Source organism: Dasypus novemcinctus, chromosome 7 (assembly GCF_030445035.2).
Source record: "Dasypus novemcinctus isolate mDasNov1 chromosome 7, mDasNov1.1.hap2, whole genome shotgun sequence".
NCBI lineage: Eukaryota > Metazoa > Chordata > Mammalia > Cingulata > Dasypodidae > Dasypus > Dasypus novemcinctus.
The window spans coordinates 45,781,937-45,791,279 of record NC_080679.1 but is presented as its reverse complement, the minus strand read 5'-3'; the positions used below and the strand labels follow the sequence as shown (position 1 = coordinate 45,791,279).

At 43.5% G+C, this 9,343-nt stretch overlaps 1 long non-coding RNA gene across 1 annotated transcript; it reads right to left on the bottom strand.

The window, feature by feature from the left end:
• Nucleotides 1–3,471: 3,471 nt before the first annotated feature.
• LOC131279291 (uncharacterized) lies at nucleotides 3,472–5,322 on the bottom strand. Its single transcript, XR_009186673.1, has 2 exons — nucleotides 4,859–5,322; nucleotides 3,472–3,896 (listed from the first exon to the last, which is right to left on the bottom strand). It is a non-coding gene; the product is annotated as an uncharacterized lncRNA (long non-coding RNA).
• Between the last annotated feature and the right edge of the window lie 4,021 nt (nucleotides 5,323–9,343).

Genomic DNA, 9,343 nt, shown 5'->3' with positions numbered 1-9,343 from the left:
CAAAAATGGCTTGAGAGAGCAGGGAAAGGAGACTGGCTTGGAGTTCTTATAGTGAGCAGGGCGTGGGGCTGGGGTGAGAAACCCGGAATGTCAGCAGGGGCTTGTATGGTTTGAGTGTCCCACCAGCACCAAAGGAAGGAGTGCCTGGGCTTTCTTCTCACTTCCCCAGATGTGGAGCACAACGGGAAGGTGTGGGGGTGGGATGAGTCTTAAAAGCTGTCAGTCCTCAAACATCGAAAAGTGGAATCAGGCTCTTTGTTACAACAGGGAATGCAGATTTCACTCAATTTAGGATAGGAAAATGTAATGAAAGAGGTAGAGAACCAAGGGGAAGGAATATTAACCAAAGCATGTTTAACTGCAGATACAGTCCAAACATGAAGGCTAAACCCTCTTCCTGGTGCCAGGTGAAGCTGCCACTATACTCAGAGCCGACAGGTGGAATGTGGCCAGCTGGTGCATTTCTAAGCTGAAAGAAGACCTGGGCTTTATCTCCCTCACCCCTTGTGCCTGGTTGAAGAGTTCTCCCAAAAATTCATGTCCACCTAGAACCTGTGAATGTAACCTGATTTGGAAATTGGGTCTTTGCAGATGTAATCAAATTACAAGGAGGTCATATAGGATTAACGTGGGCCCTAAATCCAATGGCAATGTCCTTGTAAGGAGGGGGAGTGTTGGAGACACAGACACACCAGAGGGAAGATGGCCACGTGAAGTCAGAAGCAGAAACTGGAGTGATGCGGCTACAAGCCGGGAGGCACCAGCAGCTAAGATGAGGCAACAAAGAATTCATCCCTTGGGAGTGGATATGGCTCAAGTGGCTGAACACCTGTTTCCCACATGGGAGGTCCTGGGTTCGGTTCCCAGTGCCTCCTAAAAACAAAAACAAACAGCAAGCAAACAAATGAAAAAACCAACTCAGGGGAGCCAATGTGGCTCAGTGATTGAGTGCTGGCTTCCCACAAACGAGGTCCCAGGTCCAATCCCCAACCCCCCAGTATACCTACAAAAAATAAAAATAAAAAAAAATTCATCCCTGTAGCCTTCAGAGGGAGAGTAGCCCTACCAATACCTTGGTTTCACATTTGTAGCCTCCAGGATAGTGAGAGAATACATTTCTATTGTTTTAAACCATCCAGCCTGCCAGTCTGTGGTAGTTTGTTGTGGCAGTCCCAGGAAACAAACATACCTGTTGATGATTCTTTTTCTCTCCTTGAGAGCACATCTGAATGGAACAAACAACTAAAGTTAGTCAATTTCTAGGTGGTAAGGAATAAAAAACTGGGGCCAAAGAGGAAACAGAAAAGCAGAGACAATCTCTACTCAGTAGAATTCCCAGAAAGACTCCACAAATAAGTAGTCTCCAATTAGAGAACTTTTTTGTCTTACACATGATGTAAGGTAAAATACAAATGCCAAAATTCAGTATCCTCCATTCCAAGTGCCTAAGGGCATCTGAGAGCACATTAGGCCCCTTTAAGCCATTATGAGAGTTTAATTCCTGCTTCCAGAGAGCCAGAGGGTGGTGAACTCAACATGCTTATAAATTGTCATGAGTTCTATTTTCCCAGCAAAGCAAGTTCAGAATGTACCATATAATTCTCCAGGCTTCACATACCTCCATTAAAGGGGATGCCCACTGAGTGTGGGATTACAAAAAGAAATTGCAGATTTTCTAATAAATGCCTCAAACTGCCAAGAAAATCTGGTTCTCAGGATATTTTTTTCCTTTGTGGCTGAAAATAAACATATTCATTGCTTTATAGTTTCCTGAAATGATGACATTCTAGTGTAATTGTGAATTCTTGTGACAGACACAATGATTTTTACTGACTGCAATGATCTATAAAGTGCTTTTTTAATAGTTCAAGGTAGTCTCTATCAGTGGACATGAGGACCAATCATCATCATGGGGACATTTTCTAAGAGGAGCACTTGGTCAAACACTTTCCCATCAAATCATAACTGAAACTTTTGCTCCATCTTAAAAGATACAACCCCAAGTTCATAAGTGCAAAGATTGACAGTAAAACAAAGACTCAACACAGTACCCTTTTCCTTATTAAGTAAAGAGAAAGCCAGTGGAAATATTTACTCTTTATTAAAATCATAGTTACACAAAGAATGAATATTTTCGGTAACTAGCTAAATCTGCTGGGCAAAAGACTTTATGAATGTTTGCTCAAGTTAAGTTTTCAGACTAGAATGATAAAGCTGAAGTGAAACATATTCTAGAATAGTGTCAAGGAATCTAAATATTCCAAATTCATTGGACAATTACATCAGAGTTCTTCAATTATACTGGCCTGCCCTAATCATCTCCTATGTAAGTTTGTTCAGAAAACTAGTGTGAACAAACCATCTCTAGGGAAACTAGAGAAAATAAAAGCAAAATGGAAGTTTGAAGAAAGTAACATAGGAACAGATTCTGTGAATACAGCTCTCTGCCCCCAAATCCCCAAAAACACACTCATAATACCACGCAATCTGTCTCTCTTGAACCAAACCTCAGCAGGAGCCCTTGGCTCTGCTATCCCCCTAGGGGAGAGAAGCACCTCAAAGTATTCTTCCTCCAAGGTCTAACTGGAAAGATGTCAGAGGGTTCTAGAACAAGGACACACAGGCAATAGATGCTGGAAAATCTCAACCCAATGTGATTTGCATACACTAGGGTACTGTGGTGGGAAGAGCGACAGCAGCCTCAAGTAATGTGCTGGCTCTGTGGCTCTGGAAGAGCCATCTGACACCAGTCCTAAATTTTGGGGATTTTTCTGGCCCCAGTGAGGGCCGAACAGCCTGACCGCATTCTCCCTACTCCTGAAAGAACAAAGAGGCCTGACAACTGGGAAGCTACCTCCAGAGGTCAGCAGTCTACCTACACTGCACCACCAGACCAAAAGGGTGGAGACTGCTTGGTTCTCACTACCAGCAGGGTTATCACACTTAGAAAGCACCAACAACCAGACCTGAGTGCAATAAAAAGCCAAATAAGAAAAACAGCAGGGAAGTGGACTTGGCCCAGTGGTTAGGGCAACCATGTACCACATGGGAGGTCCGCTGTTCAAACCCCGGGCTTCCTTGACCCGTGTGGAGCTGGCCCATGCGCAGTGCTGATGCGCGCAAGGAGTGCCCTGCCACGCAGGGGTGTCCCCTGCATAGGGGAGCCCCAAGCGCAAGGAGTGCGCCCCATAAGGTGAGCCGTCCAGCGCGAAAGAAAGTGCAGCCTGACCAGAATGGCACTGCACTCATGGAGAGCTGACACAACAAGATGATGCAACAAAAAGAAACAGATTCCCATGCTGATGACAGAAGCGGACAAAGAAGACACAGCAAATAGACACAGAGAACAGACAACTGGGAGAGGGGGGAAGGGGAGAGAAATAAATAAATAAATCTTAAAAAAAAAGAAAAAGAAAAACAGCAATCCATCTTTCAGCTCTAGTTCCCTGGCAAGCAGACTCTGAGACTGAGAAGGGTGTGCCGGAGATTTATGGCAGCATGCTCCCAGGTACACCTGTGGGGTGAGGGAAGCAGAACTAGACAGAGAAGTTGAACTATTATGCAGTTGCAACAAAGGCCTCAACCAATCCTGCAGGGAGCTCTGGAGCTAGGATGGTCCACCTTGCTGGGATGGAGCAAAGTAGCTGGAATTTTGTACCCTATTTTCCATCCACCATTAGATGGCAGCTACCTCCAGGAAGAAATTTAGGCATAGAATGACTCTGTTCTCTGCCACATTCCTGGCAGCTTGGAGCCCGTGCTTCTCAATCCAGATGGGGAAATCCAGAAAAGCATCCCAGCAACCACTCCAGTCCACCCTATGCTGCTCAGATTCAATTGCTTCACGTAACAAGATCTGGGATCAATTTCTTCAAGATTCTGGTTGATCTCTCTTCCTGGGAAAAATTACAAGATGAAAGTTAGGAAGATAAATTGCAATATCCCTCACCCCGACTCCCACTGCTGCAGCAGGTCTCAAGGTCAACTGGTCTCCCTCCTCTGCGACCCCTTCTAGATTCCCCCTTATCCTTAGACAGCACCTCTTGGGATCTAGGTGGCTTGGTGGGGTGGTCCAAACCCTCATCCATAATGGGTCTGAGTCCTCGGTCAGGCCGTGGCCACTGTTCTTGTCTACTTGCTATCACGCTGGGCAGGGCAATACCAAGAGATACACAGTAGATTACCTAGGTGTCAAACATAATCCCTGCCACAATTAAGTAACAGCACCCCACCTTCTCCTGATGATCATGGTCTATTGCCCTTGCCAGGAAAGTGGCTTCTTTCCTTGTCTGCTGGTCCCTTGGCATGAGTTTAATGGGACTCTCTCTATATCCCCAAATGGATATACTCTCCCTCTTGGGAACCAAGACTTGTAGCCCAAAGAGGTAGAGGAGTAAGCACAGTCTCCTCAAGAGATGTGATAGCCAATGGAGCCACTTTTTTTTCCACCCTTTGCTTCCTGGACCCATATATCCAACCTACTGGGGACACAGCAGCAAATAATGGATGTTGGTTTAAGGTGTACACTGCATCCTGAGAGAGGGTACCTCATTCCATCAGGATATCATCTCCAAACTGGCACTTCAACTCTGCCTTCAAAAGGCCATTCCAACACTCTATCTCACCAGCAACTTCTGAGTGGGACTGTATGGGATAGGACCACTGCTGATCCTTCTTCACTCTAACATATTGATATGCAGGATCCCATGTCAGGGATCAAACGCTCTGTAAGCCCATGGATAACAGTTCTGGCTGGGCCTCTTGGGGCAGTAAAGGCAAACCATTCCCAGAATGTGTTTCAAAACTTGTCAAGGTGAATAACTGATCCTTCCAAGACAGAAGGGGTCCATAAACTCACCTTGCCATCAAGTGGCCCATTGGTCTCTTTGTGGGGTGATACCATATTGGGGGCTTGGCATTGTTCTCTGTTGATGGCAGGTTGGACTTGCAGCATCACCAGGAGCTAGATCAGCCTTGAGGAGTGACTGATGTCAGAGGCAGGCTGATGGCAATCAGCTGTGTCTTTCTGTCTACTTGGCTATTTCATTAACCCCTTCCATGTAGATGTTAACGTGCATTTCAAGGATCTTCTCACTTCATGTTCCCTCCCATGGGTCCATCACTTGACTCTTTCATGCTCCTGACCAACCAGCCAAGCTATTCATCATGAATTTATGTCCTTATTTATGCTTACCTAAGAACTATATGCTCCAGTGTGGAATATACTGCCACCAGTACTTGAGGCCTCTCAGCACCACACTTCTTTCTTAGTGATGAGAGGAACATGATGTAATAATGTTTTCTTTACTTTGGATGACATTTGCCATACCACTCAGCCCTAAATCCATTACTGATGTGGTGGGACCCTGAATAGACATTATTTCCTATCCCCTATACCAAGGCCTCCAGCATACTTAATACTTCCATTTCATGCAGTCCCATTACCATGATGTCACAATATATTGATATGATGGGCCAATGTGCCATTCTAGAGAAGGCCCAGGCAGTTCAGATCTCTTCAATCTATAGGCTGGCAGAGGGTGAGAAAGTTAATATAGCCTTGGGGAAAAACCATATATACTACTGCTAATTCAACATGAATGTGCTCTGCCTCTGGTTCTCCTCACAAAAGGAGAGTGAATAGAATAATACATTTGCCAGATCTAAAGCCATATATCATGTATTTGAGGTACTGTTAATTTGCTCTATTAAAGATAACACAACTGCAATTGGGGCCACTTCTTGGTTGAATTTGTGATAGTTCATTCTCAGGCTCCAGGATCCATCTGGATTTATAGGAGGCAGACTGGTGAATTAAATAGGAATATGATTCCTTTAGGTCTTTAGCATCTATCATCCTCCCACAGAATGATTTTCTAAAAATAAGCTTTATGGAAGAGTAATTTACATATAATAAAATGCACCTGCTTTAAGTGCACAATTCAATGTGCTTTGACAAATATATAACTTCGTGAAATCACCACCACCACCACAATGAAGATATAGAACATTTGCATCACCCCAAAATGTTCTTTTGTGCCCCTTTATAATTTGTTATCAATTTCAGAGGATTCAACTTGGCCTCTGTTCTATGAATGTTAACCTATAGTGCCAAGAATTGATGCATGATCTGCCAACTCGTATATTCATTCCAATGATATGTTGGAATACAAGGGAGATGGCCACCAGATGGATTTGTGGAGCCAGTAGACTTGGACCAGGACTCCATTTTCACGTGGCCCCCAAAGGCCCCCACTCTACTCTAACATGAGGTCAGGTAGACATGTTCAGGTACTTGGGTATCAATGTTCAGCTCCTACCTTGTTGTAAAGATGGCTAGGTACTCCCCTTTCCTCCATGTATCATTTTATACTATAGTCGTGGTTTTGCAAGGTCCTTTCTCCTGAAGATCAGCCTCTCCCTCAGTCATTGGCTTCCCTGTCTGAAAACTGTGTGAGCTCTATAAACTCAGGGAATTGGACTTTCTGTTGGAATAGTTGTCTTAACCACTTGGTCATTCATCCTTGACTTTTTTTATTGTGTAGAATAAGAAATACCCTTGTTGGCTGCCCATGTAGTGACCCTAGAGATGCCAAGTTCTATTTACTATCCCCAAAGACATCTAAAGGTTTGACCCTCTTTGATTCCACTTTAACATTGCTGGTTACTCTGAAAATTGTGCCTACTCTACTTCCTTTCATACAGTGTTTCTTAGTTTGCCACAGTGCTGCATGCAAAGTACCAGAAATGGATTGGCTTTTATAATGGGGATTTTATTTAGGGTAAAAGCTTACACTTCCAAGGCTGTGAAATGTCCAAATCAAGGCATCAGCAGAGATACTTACGCCAGAGTTGGCTACTGGTGATTCAGGGTCCTGCTACATGGAGAAGATAGCCACTGATCTCTGCTGAGGTCCCTGCCTTCTACAGAATCTGCCATTTCCAGGAGGTTAGTTATAGGCAACCAGGCATAGGGCTTGTCTCTTACTGGCTTTGTCTCTCAGTCTCAGCTGCTCTGCTTTCTTCCCAAGTTCAGCCTTGGTCTATCAGGCACATGGCTTTTCTTTTCAGACCTGAGCTACTCCATGGGCCCAGCCTCTTGGAACCTTCACGCTTCAGCTTTGGCTGCTAGCGATCCTCAAGTCCTCTCTCACAGGGCAGGGTCAAAAGTGGCAGCTTGCTTTCTCTCTGTGTATCTTCTTTTATATCAGACCCAGCAAGAGGGTGGAGACCCAAGCTGGCTCACACCTTACTGATGTAGTCCAATCAGAAGATCCCACACCCAGAGGAATGGATTCATTCAAAAACATAAGTTTTCTTTTTGGGATTCATCATAAAAGAACTTCAGACTGTCTCACAGTGCTAGCAGGAAGCCAAGTTCTAAAGCAGCATCACCTACTGTCAGACCTGGTATGCAGAGCTCTGTACATGGCTCCTGCTCCTCTCATGGTATGCCCACATCTCTGACTCCGTTGATCTACCCTGAAAGTACATGGCACAGCTTTTCTGGCATTTCAACTTTACTTGGTAGGGGCTAGCCTAGAGTGAACTTAGCCTCCTGGAACTTCCAAGCTTCCTAGAGTAAACTTAGTAACTATTAGCACCATATTATGGAACCCTATCAGTACCAAGAAAGTGCGCCCTATCAATAAACTTCCACTTTATGTTCCACCCTCACTGATGCACCATTTTTGGGTTCCAGTTCCGGACATGCTTCTAAATTCCCTTTATAAAAGCTAACCCACTTCTGGTAATTTGCATCAGGAGACCTGTGACAAACTAAGACAGCTGGTGACTAAGTAGCATTAAAACCAATGATGTGAGTTGCTGCCAAACAGAGGCACAGAAAAAAAGCCCCCAAGAAGCTTTGCCCATGTAGCTCAAGGCTGAAGAGACAAGCCATATGCCTGATAGCTCACAGCTGAACTCAGGAAGAATGTGAAGCCACTAAAACTGAGAGAGGAAGTCTGGTGAGAGACAAGCTCTATGCCAGGTTTGCCTTCAGCTGCAGAAAGGCAGAGACTCAGCAGAGATTGGCAGCCATCTTGCTTCACTACGTGGTAGCTAATTTTGGTGAGAAAGCACCTTTCATGGTGCCTTGAGTTGGACTTTTCACATCCTTGGAACTGTGAGATTTTACCTCAAATAATTTCCCTTTATAAAAGCCAACCCATTTCTGGTACTTGCCTCAGCAGCCCTTTGGGAAACCAAAACAGTCCCTGATGGTGAAGTTGTGCAATGACTGGGGCACAAGTCTGAACATTGCTCTATTTCTGCCTGAGACAATAAGTAACAGGCTGCCTTGATCCCAGTTTACAGTCTGTAACAGGGACTCCAGAACTCTTGAAGGGGATGGTGGCTTAGCCCATTCTTGGTTGCCTTATCTCTCAGTTGAAGTTCACATTTCTTTGGCGTTTAAGATATTTACATATATATCAACCCAGCCCTAAAGACATTTGAACTTGATGGAATTCCATTGACTTTTTATATATTACTTACGTATAATTACTTCAGATTTAAAATAATGTCTGCGTATCATAAGACTACCCAGAGTTCACAGTCACAATTTCTAAAATGTTCATTCCTATGACACCTATTTAACACACTTATACCATATCTCATCTCTTTTAAGGTACGTATTATTCTCACTTCAATGTCTCTGAAACGAGGAGGATATGTCTTCAAATTGCCATCAGCCCAATGACAATCCTGAAGGATTGGCTTGCATCTTTGCCTCATGTCACATGGCCTTGTCCTCTCCTTTCTCTTCCAGGTTCCTACTGACCCTGGCTTCTCCCAGTGACCTTCTCTTTATAAGGCCTCCAGGAATAGGATTAAGACCCACCCTGATTCAACCGGGCCATACCTTAACTAAAAATAACACCTTCAAGAGATCCTATTTAAAACGGTTGACACCTACAGCAATGTTGAATTAAGATTAAGAACATGTCTAAATTGGAGTGTATGATTCAACCTACCACATACTCTATGATCACAATATAATAAACTTAGACATGAATAATGAAACCATGACTAACATCATCTTAACAACTTGGAAATCTAAAAACATCCTCTTAAATAAACCTGAAATAAAAAGAGAAATTAGGAATTATCTCAATAATAAGAGAATGTTTTTATGATAAATATATCATAAAAAACATATTCTTTAGAAAGACCTATAAAATGATTTTTTAAAAAGACTCAAAAACCTGATTAATGATAACGGAGAGATAGCAAAAAAACGAAAAAAAAGGTGAGAAAGGATGAATAATAACCATAGATATAGAAAAGATTAAAAAAATTATGAGAATGTTACATGCAACTTCATGGCAAACAAATTTGA